Raw genomic sequence first — 8,219 nt, 5'->3', positions numbered from 1 at the left:
GAGGGGCTGCATTAGTTTGAGGGGTTGCATTAGAATGAGGGGCTGCCTTAGATTGAGGGGCTGCCTTAGATTGAGGGGCTGCCTTAGATTGAGGGGCTGCCTTAGTTTGAGCGGCTGCCTTAATTTGAGAGGCTGCCTTAGTTTGAGCGGCTGGCTTACTTTGAGCGGCTGCCTCAGTTTGAGAGTGTGCATTAGTTTGAGCGGCTGCCTTAGTTTGAGGGGCTGCCTTAGTTTGAGAGTCTTCCTTAGTTTGAGCGGCTGCCTTAGTTTGAGGGTCTGCCTTACTTTTAGAGGCTTCCTTAGTTTGAGGGGCTGCCTCAATTTGAGCGGCTGCATTAGTTTGAGGGGCTGCCTTTGGTTGAGGCGCTCCCTTAGTTTGAGAGTCTGCCTTAATTTGAAAGTCTGCCTTAGTTTGAGCGGCTGCCTTAGCTTGAGGGATTGCCTTACTTTTTGAGGCTGCCTTAGTTTGAGGGGCTGCCTTAATTTGAGCGGCTGCATTAGTTTGAGGGGCTGCCTTTGGTTGAGGCGCTCCCTTAGTTTGAGAGTCTGCCTTAATTTGAAAGTCTGCCTTAGTTTGAGCGGCTGCCTTAGTTTGAAGGATTGCCTTACTTTTTGAGGCTGCCTTAGTTTGAGGGTCTGCCTTACTTTGACAGGCTGCCTTAGTTTGAGCGGCTGCGTTAGTTTGAGAGCCTGCCTGAGTTTGAGGGGCTGCCTTAGTTTGAGCGGCTGCATTAGTTTGAGAGTCTGCCTTTGATTGAGTGGCTGCAATAGTTTGAGGGGCTGACTTAGTTTGAGGGGCTGACGTAGTTTGAGGGGCTGCATTTGTTTGATGGGCTGCCTTAGATTGAGGGGCTGCATTAGTTTGAGGGGCTGCCTTAGTTTGAGGGGCTGCCTTAGTTTGAGGGGCTGCCTTAGATTGAGGGGCTGCAATAGTTTGAGCGGCTGTCTTAGTTTGAGGGGCTGCCTTAGTTTGAGGGTCTGCCTCAGATTGAGCGGCTGACTTTGTTTGAGAGGCTGCCTTAGTTTGAGAGTCTGCCTCAGTTTGAGTGGCTGCCTTAGTTTGAGGGGTTGCCTTAGTTTGAGAGTCTGCCTTAGTTTGAGAGGGTGCCTTAGTTTGAGAGGCTGCCTGAGTTTGAGGGGCTGCCTTAGTTTGAGCGGCTGCATTAGTTTGAGGGGCTGCCTTTGGTTGAGGCGCTCCCTTAGTTTGTAGGGCTGCCTTACTTTAAGGGGCAGCGTCAGTTTGAGAGTCTGCCTTAGTTTGAGGGGCTGCCTTAGTTTGAGGGGTTGTCTTAGTTTGAGGGGCTGCTTTTGATTGAGTGGCTGCATTAGTTTGAGAGTCTGCCTTTGATTAAGTGGCTGCATTAGTTTGAGGGGCTGCCTTAGATTGAGGGGCTGCATTAGTTTGAGGGGCTGCATTAGTTTGAGTGGGTGCATTAGGTTGAGGGGCTGCATTAGGTTGAGGGGCTGCATTATTTTGAGGGGCTGCATTAGTTTGAGGGGCTGCCTTAGATAGAGTTCTGCATTAGTTTGAGGGGCTGCATTAGTTTAAGGGGCAGCCTTAGTTTGAGAGGCTGCCTAAGTTTGAGGGGCTGCCTTCGTTTGAGAGTCTGCCATAGTTTGAGGGGCTGCCTTAATTTGAGGGGCTACATTAGTTTGAGCGACTGTCTTAGTTTGAGGGGCTGCCTTAGTTTGAGCGGCTGCCTTAGATTGAGAGTCTGCCTGAGTTTGAGGGGCTGCTTTAGACTGAGGGGCTGCATTAGTTTGAGCGGCTGTCTCAGTTTGAGGGGCTGCCTTAGTTTGAGCGGCTGCCTGATTTTGAGGGGCTGCCTTAGTTTGAGCGGCTGCCTTAGTTTGAGGGGCTGCCTTAGTTTGAGCGGCTGCCTTGGTTTGAGGGGCTGCATTAGTTTGAGGGGCTGTCTTCGTTTAAGGAGCTGCCTTAGATTGAGGGGCTGCATTAGTTTGAGAGTCTGCCTTAGTTTGAGGGGATGCCTTCGTTTGAGGGGTTGGCTTTGTTTGAGGGGCTCCCTTAGATTGAGTGGCTGCATTAGTTTGAGAGTCTGCCTTAGTTTGATGGGATGCCTTAGTTTGATGGGTTGGCTTAGTTAGAGGGGCTGCCTTAGTTTGAGGGGCTGCATTAGTTTGAGGGGCTGCCTTAGATTGAGGGGCACAATTAGTTTGAGGGGGTGCATTAGATTGAAGGGCTGCATTAGTTTGAGGGGGTGCATTAGTTTGAGGGGCTGCCTTAGATAGAGTTCTGCATTAGTTTGAGGGGCTGCATTAGTTTAAGGGGCAGCCTTAGTTTGAGAGGCTGCCTTAGTTTCAGCGGCTGCCTTAGTTTGAGAGGCTGCCTGAGTTTGAGGGGCTGCCTTAGTTTGAGCGGCTGCATTAGTTTGAGGGGCTGCCTTTGGTTGAGGCGCTCCCTTAGTTTGTAGGGCTGCCTTACTTTAAGGGGCAGCGTCAGTTTGAGAGTCTGCCTTAGTTTGAGGGGCTGCCTTAGTTTGAGGGGTTGGCTTAGTTTGAGGGGCTGCTTTTGATTGAGTGTCTGCATTAGTTTGAGAGTCTGCCTTTGATTGAGTGGCTGCATTAGTTTGAGGGGCTGCCTTAGATTGAGGGGCTGCATTAGTTTGAGTGGGTGCATTAGTTTGAGTGGGTGCCTTAGTTTGAGGGGCTGCCTTAGTTTGAGGGGTTGGCTTAGTTTGAGGGGCTGCTTTTGATTGAGTGGCTGCATTAGTTTGAGAGTCTGCCTTTGATTGAGTGGCTGCATTAGTTTGCGGGGCTGCATTAGTTTGAGGGGCTGCCTTAGATAGAGTTCTGCATTAGTTTGAGGGGCTGCATTAATTTAAGGGGCAGTCTTAGTTTGAGAGGCTGCCTAAGTTTGAGGGGCTGCCTTCGTTTGAGAGGCTGCATTAGTTTGAGCGATTGTCTTAGTTTGAGGGGCTGCCTTAGTTTGAGCGGCTGCCTTAGATTGAGAGGCAGCCTGAGTTTGAGGGGCTGCTTTAGACTGAGGGGCTGCATTAGTTTGACCGGCTGTCTCAGTTTGAGGGGCTGCCTTAGTTTGTGCGGCTGCCTGAGTTTGAGGGGCTGCCTTAGTTTGAGCGGCTACCTTAGTTTGAGGGGCTGCCTTCGTTTGAGCGGCTGCCTTGGTTTGAGGGGCTGCATTAGTTTGAGGGGCTGTCTTCGTTTAAGGGGCTGCCTTAGATTGAGAGGCTGCATTAGTTTGAGAGTCTGCCTTAGTTTGAGGGGATGCCTTAGTTTGAGGGGTTGGCTTTGTTTGAGGGGCTGCCTTAGATTTAGTGGCTGCATTAGTTTGAGAGTCTGCCTTAGTTTGATGGGATGCCTTAGTTTGATGGGTTGGCTTAGTTAAAGGGGCTGCCTTAGTTTGAGGGGCTGCCTTGGTTTGAGGGGCTGCCTTGGTTTGAGGGGCTGCATTAGTTTGAGGGGCTGTCTTCGTTTAAGGGGCTGCCTTAGATTGAGAGGCTGCCTTAGATTGAGAGGCTGCATTAGTTTGAGAGTCTGCCTTAGTTTGAGGGGATGCCTTAGTTTGAGGGGTTGGCTTTGTTTGAGGGGCTGCCTTAGATTTAGTGGCTGCATTAGTTTGAGAGTCTGCCTTAGTTTGATGGGATGCCTTAGTTTGATGGGTTGGCTTAGTTAAAGGGGCTGCCTTAGTTTGAGGGGCTGCATTAGTTTGAGGGGCTGCCTTAGATTGAGGGGCACAATTAGTTTGAGGGGGTGCCTTAGATTGAAGGGCTGCATTAGTTTGAGGGGGTGCCTTAGTTTGAGGGGCTGCCTTAGTTTGAGGGGATGGCTTAGTTTGACAGTCTGCCTTATTTTGACAGGCTGCCTTAGTTTGACAGGCTGCCTTTGTTTGACAAGCTGCATTAGTTTGAGGGGCTGCCTTAATTTGAGCGGCTGCATTAGTTTGAGGGGCTGACTTTGGTTGAGGCGCTCCCTTAGTTTGAGCGGCTGCATTAGTTTGAGGAGTAGGCTTAGTTTGAGGGGCTGCCTTTGATTGAGTGGCTGCATTAGTTTGAGAGTCTGCCTTTGATTGAGTGGCTGCATTAGTTTGAGGGGCTGACTTAGTTTGAGGGGCTGACTTAGTTTGAGGGGCTGCATTTGTTTGAGGGGCTGCCTTAGATTGAGGGGCTGCCTTAGATTGAGGGGCTGCATTAGTTTGAGGGGCTGCCTTAGTTTGAGAGGCTTCCTTAGATTGAGGGGCTGCATTAGTTTGAGAGGCTGCCTTAGTTTGAGAGTCTGCCTTAGTTTGAGCGGCTGCCTTAGTTTGAGGTTCTGCCTTTGTTTGAGAGTCTGCTTTAGTTTGAGCGGCTGCCTGAGTTTGAGAGGCTGCCTATGTTTGAGGGGCTGCCTTAGTTGGAGCAGCTACATTAGTTTGAGTGGCTGCCTTTGGTTGAGGCTCTCCCTTAGTTTGAGGGTCTGCTTTACTTTGAGAGGCTGCCGTGGTTTGACAGTCTGCCTGAGTTTGAGAGGCTGCATTAGTTTAAGGGGCAGCCTTAGTTTGAGAGGCTGCCTTAGTTTCAGCGGCTGCCTTAGTTTGAGAGGCTGCCTGAGTTTGAGGGGCTGCCTTAGTTTGAGCGGCTGCATTAGTTTGAGGGGCTGCCTTTGGTTGAGGCGCTCCCTTAGTTTGTAGGGCTGCCTTACTTTAAGGGGCAGCGTCCGTTTGAGAGTCTGCCTTAGTTTGAGGGGCTGCCTTAGTTTGAGGGGTTGGCTTAGTTTGAGGGGCTGCTTTTGATTGAGTGGCTGCATTAGTTTGAGAGTCTGCCTTTGATTGAGTGGCTGCATTAGTTTGAGGGGCTGCCTTAGATTGAGGGGCTGCATTAGTTTGAGTGGGTGCATTAGTTTGAGTGGGTGCATTAGTTTGAGTGGGTGCCTTAGTTTGAGGGGCTGCCTTAGTTTGAGGGGTTGGCTTAGTTTGAGGGGCTGCTTTTGATTGAGTGGCTGCATTAGTTTGAGAGTCTGCATTTCATTGAGTGGCTGCATTAGTTTGCGGGGCTGCATTAGTTTGAGGGGCTGCATTAGATAGAGTTCTGCATTAGTTTGAGGGGCTGCATTAATTTAAGGGGCAGCCTTAGTTTGAGAGGCTGCCTAAGTTTGAGGGGCTGCCTTCGTTTGAGAGTCTGCCATAATTTGAGGGGCTGCCTTAATTTGAGCGGCTGCCTTAGTTTGAGGGGCTGCATTAGTTTGAGCGATTGTCTTAGTTTGAGGGGCTGCCTTAGTTTGAGCGGCTGCCTTAGATTGAGAGGCAGCCTGAGTTTGAGGGGCTGCTTTAGACTGAGGGGCTGCATTAGTTTGACCGGCTGTCTCAGTTTGAGGGGATGCCTTAGTTTGTGCGGCTGCCTGAGTTTGAGGGGCTGCCTTAGTTTGAGGGGCTGCCTTAGTTTGAGCGGCTGCCTTAGTTTGAGGGGCTGCCTTCGTTTGAGCGGCTGCCTTAGTTTGAGGGGCTGTCTTCGTTTAAGGGGCTGCCTTAGATTGAGAGGCTGCATTAGTTTGAGAGTCTGCCTTAGTTTGAGGGGATGCCTTAGTTTGAGGGGTTGGCTTTGTTTGAGGGGCTGCCTTAGATTTAGTGGCTGCATTAGTTTGAGAGTCTGCCTTAGTTTGATGGGATGCCTTAGTTTGATGGGTTGGCTTAGTTAAAGGGGCTGCCTTAGTTTGAGGGGCTGCATTAGTTTGAGGGGCTGCCTTAGATTGAGGGGCACAATTAGTTTGAGGGGGTGCCTTAGATTGAAGGGCTGCATTACTTTGAGGGGGTGCCTTAGTTTGAGAGGCTGCCTTAGTTTGAGGGGCTGCCTTAGTTTGAGGGGATGGCTTAGTTTGACAGTCTGCCTTATTTTGACAGGCTGCCTTAGTTTGACAGGCTGCCTTAGTTTGAGGGGCTGCCTTAATTTGAGCGGCTGCATTAGTTTGAGGGGCTGACTTTGGTTGAGGCGCTCCCTTAGTTTGAGCGGCTGCATTACTTTGAGGAGTAGGCTTAGTTTGAGGGGCTGCCTTTGATTGAGTGGCTGCATTAGTTTGAGAGTCTGCCTTTGATTGAGTGGCTGCATCAGTTTGAGGGGCTGACTTAGTTTGAGGGGCTGCATTTGTTTGAGGGGCTGCCTTAGATTGAGGGGCTGCATTAGTTTGAGGGGCTGCCTTAGTTTGAGAGGCTTCCTTAGATTGAGGGGCTGCATTAGTTTGAGAGGCTGCCTTAGTTTGAGAGTCTGCCTTAGTTTGAGCGGCTGCCTTAGTTTGAGGTTCTGCCTTTGTTTGAGAGTCTGCTTTAGTTTGAGCGGCTGCCTTAGTTTGAGAGGCTGCCTATGTTTGAGGGGCTGCCTTAGTTGGAGCAGCTACATTAGTTTGAGTGGCTGCCTTTGGTTGAGGCGCTCCCTTAGTTTGAGGGTCTGCTTTACTTTGAGAGGCTGCCGTGGTTTGACAGTCTGCCTGAGTTTGAGGGGCTGCCTTAGTTTGAGCGTCTGCATTAGTTTGAGGGGTAGGCTTAGTTTGAGGGGCTGCCTTTGATTGAGTGGCTGCATTAGTTTGAGAGTCTGCCTTTGATTGAGTGGTTGCATCAGTTTGAGGGGCTGACGTAGTTTGAGGGGCTGCATTAGTTTGATGGGCTTCTTTAGTTTGAGCGGCTGCCTTTGTTGAGGGACTGCCTTAGATTGAGGGCCGGATTAATTTGAGGGGGTGCCTTAGTTTGAGAGGCTGCCTTAGTTTGAGTGGCTGCCTTAGTTTGAGTGGCTGCCTTAGTTTGAGTGGCTGCCTTAGTTTGAGGGGATGGCTTAGTTTGACAGTCTGCCTTATTTTGACAGGCTGCCTTATTTTGACAGGCTGCCTTAGTTTGACAGGCTGCCTTAGTTTGACAGGCTGCATTAGTTTGAGGGGCTGCCTTAATTTGAGCGGCTGCATTAGTTTGAGGGGCTGACTTTGGTTGAGGCGCTCCCTTAGTTTGAGCGGCTGCATTAGTTTGAGGAGTAGGCTTAGTTTGAGGGGCTGCCTTTGATTGAGTGGCTGCATTAGTTTGAGAGTCTGCCTTTGATTGAGTGGCTGCATTAGTTTGAGGGGCTGACTTAGTTTGAGGGGCTGACTTAGTTTGAGGGGCTGCATTTGTTTGAGGGGCTGCCTTAGATTGAGGGGCTGCATTAGTTTGAGGGGCTGCCTTAGTTTGAGAGGCTTCCTTAGATTGAGGGGCTGCATTAGTTTGAGAGGCTGCCTTAGTTTGAGAGTCTGCCTTAGTTTGAGCGGCTGCCTTAGTTTGAGGTTCTGCCTTTGTTTGAGAGTCTGCTTTAGTTTGAGCGGCTGCCTTAGTTTGAGAGGCTGCCTATGTTTGAGGGGCTGCCTTAGTTGGAGCAGCTACATTAGTTTGAGTGGCTGCCTTTGGTTGAGGCGCTCCCTTAGTTTGAGGGTCTGCTTTACTTTGTGAGGCTGCCGTGGTTTGACAGTCTGCCTTAGTTTGAGCGGCTGCATTAGTTTGAGGGGCTGCCTTTGGTTGAGGCGCTCCCTTAGTTTGTGGGGCAGCTTTACTTTTAGGGGCAGCATTAGTTTGAGAGTCTGCCTTAGTTTGATGGGCTGCCTTAGTTTGAGGGGTTCGCTTATTTGAGGGGCTGCATTTGATTGAGTGGCTGCATTAGTTTGAGAGTCTGCCTTTGATTGTGTGGCTGCATTATTTTGAGGGGCTGCCTTAGATTGAGGGGCTGCATTAGTTTGAGGGACTGCATTAGTTTGAGGTGCTGCCATAGTTTGAGGGGCTGCCTAAGTTTGAGGGGCTGCTTTAGTTTGAGAGTCTGCCACAGTTTGAGGGGCTGCCTTAATTTGAGCGGCTGCCTTAGTTTGAGAGGCTGCATTAGTTTGAGCGGCTGTCATAGTTTGAGGGGCTGCCTTAGTTTGAGCGGCTGCCTTAATTTGAGAGGCTGCCTGAGTTTGAGGGGCTGCCTTCGACTGAGGGGCTGCATTAGTTTGAGCGGCTGTCACAGTTTGAGGGCCTGCCTGAGTTTGAGCGGCTGCCTAAGTTTGAGGGGCTGCCTTAGTTTGAGCGAATGCCTTAGTTTGAGCGGCTGCCATAGTTTGAGGGGCTGCCTTAGATTGAGCGGCTGCCTTGGTTTGAGGGGCTGCATTAGTTTGAGGGGCTGCCTTAGTTTAAGGGGCTGCCTTGGATTGAGGGGCTGCATTTGTTTGAGGGGCTGCAGTACTTTGAGGGGCTGCCTTAGTTAGAGGTGCTACCTTAGTTT

This window comes from Heterodontus francisci, unplaced genomic scaffold, assembly GCF_036365525.1.
Source record: "Heterodontus francisci isolate sHetFra1 unplaced genomic scaffold, sHetFra1.hap1 HAP1_SCAFFOLD_50, whole genome shotgun sequence".
NCBI classification, from domain to species: domain Eukaryota; kingdom Metazoa; phylum Chordata; class Chondrichthyes; order Heterodontiformes; family Heterodontidae; genus Heterodontus; species Heterodontus francisci.
This window is presented reverse-complemented; position numbering follows the sequence as displayed.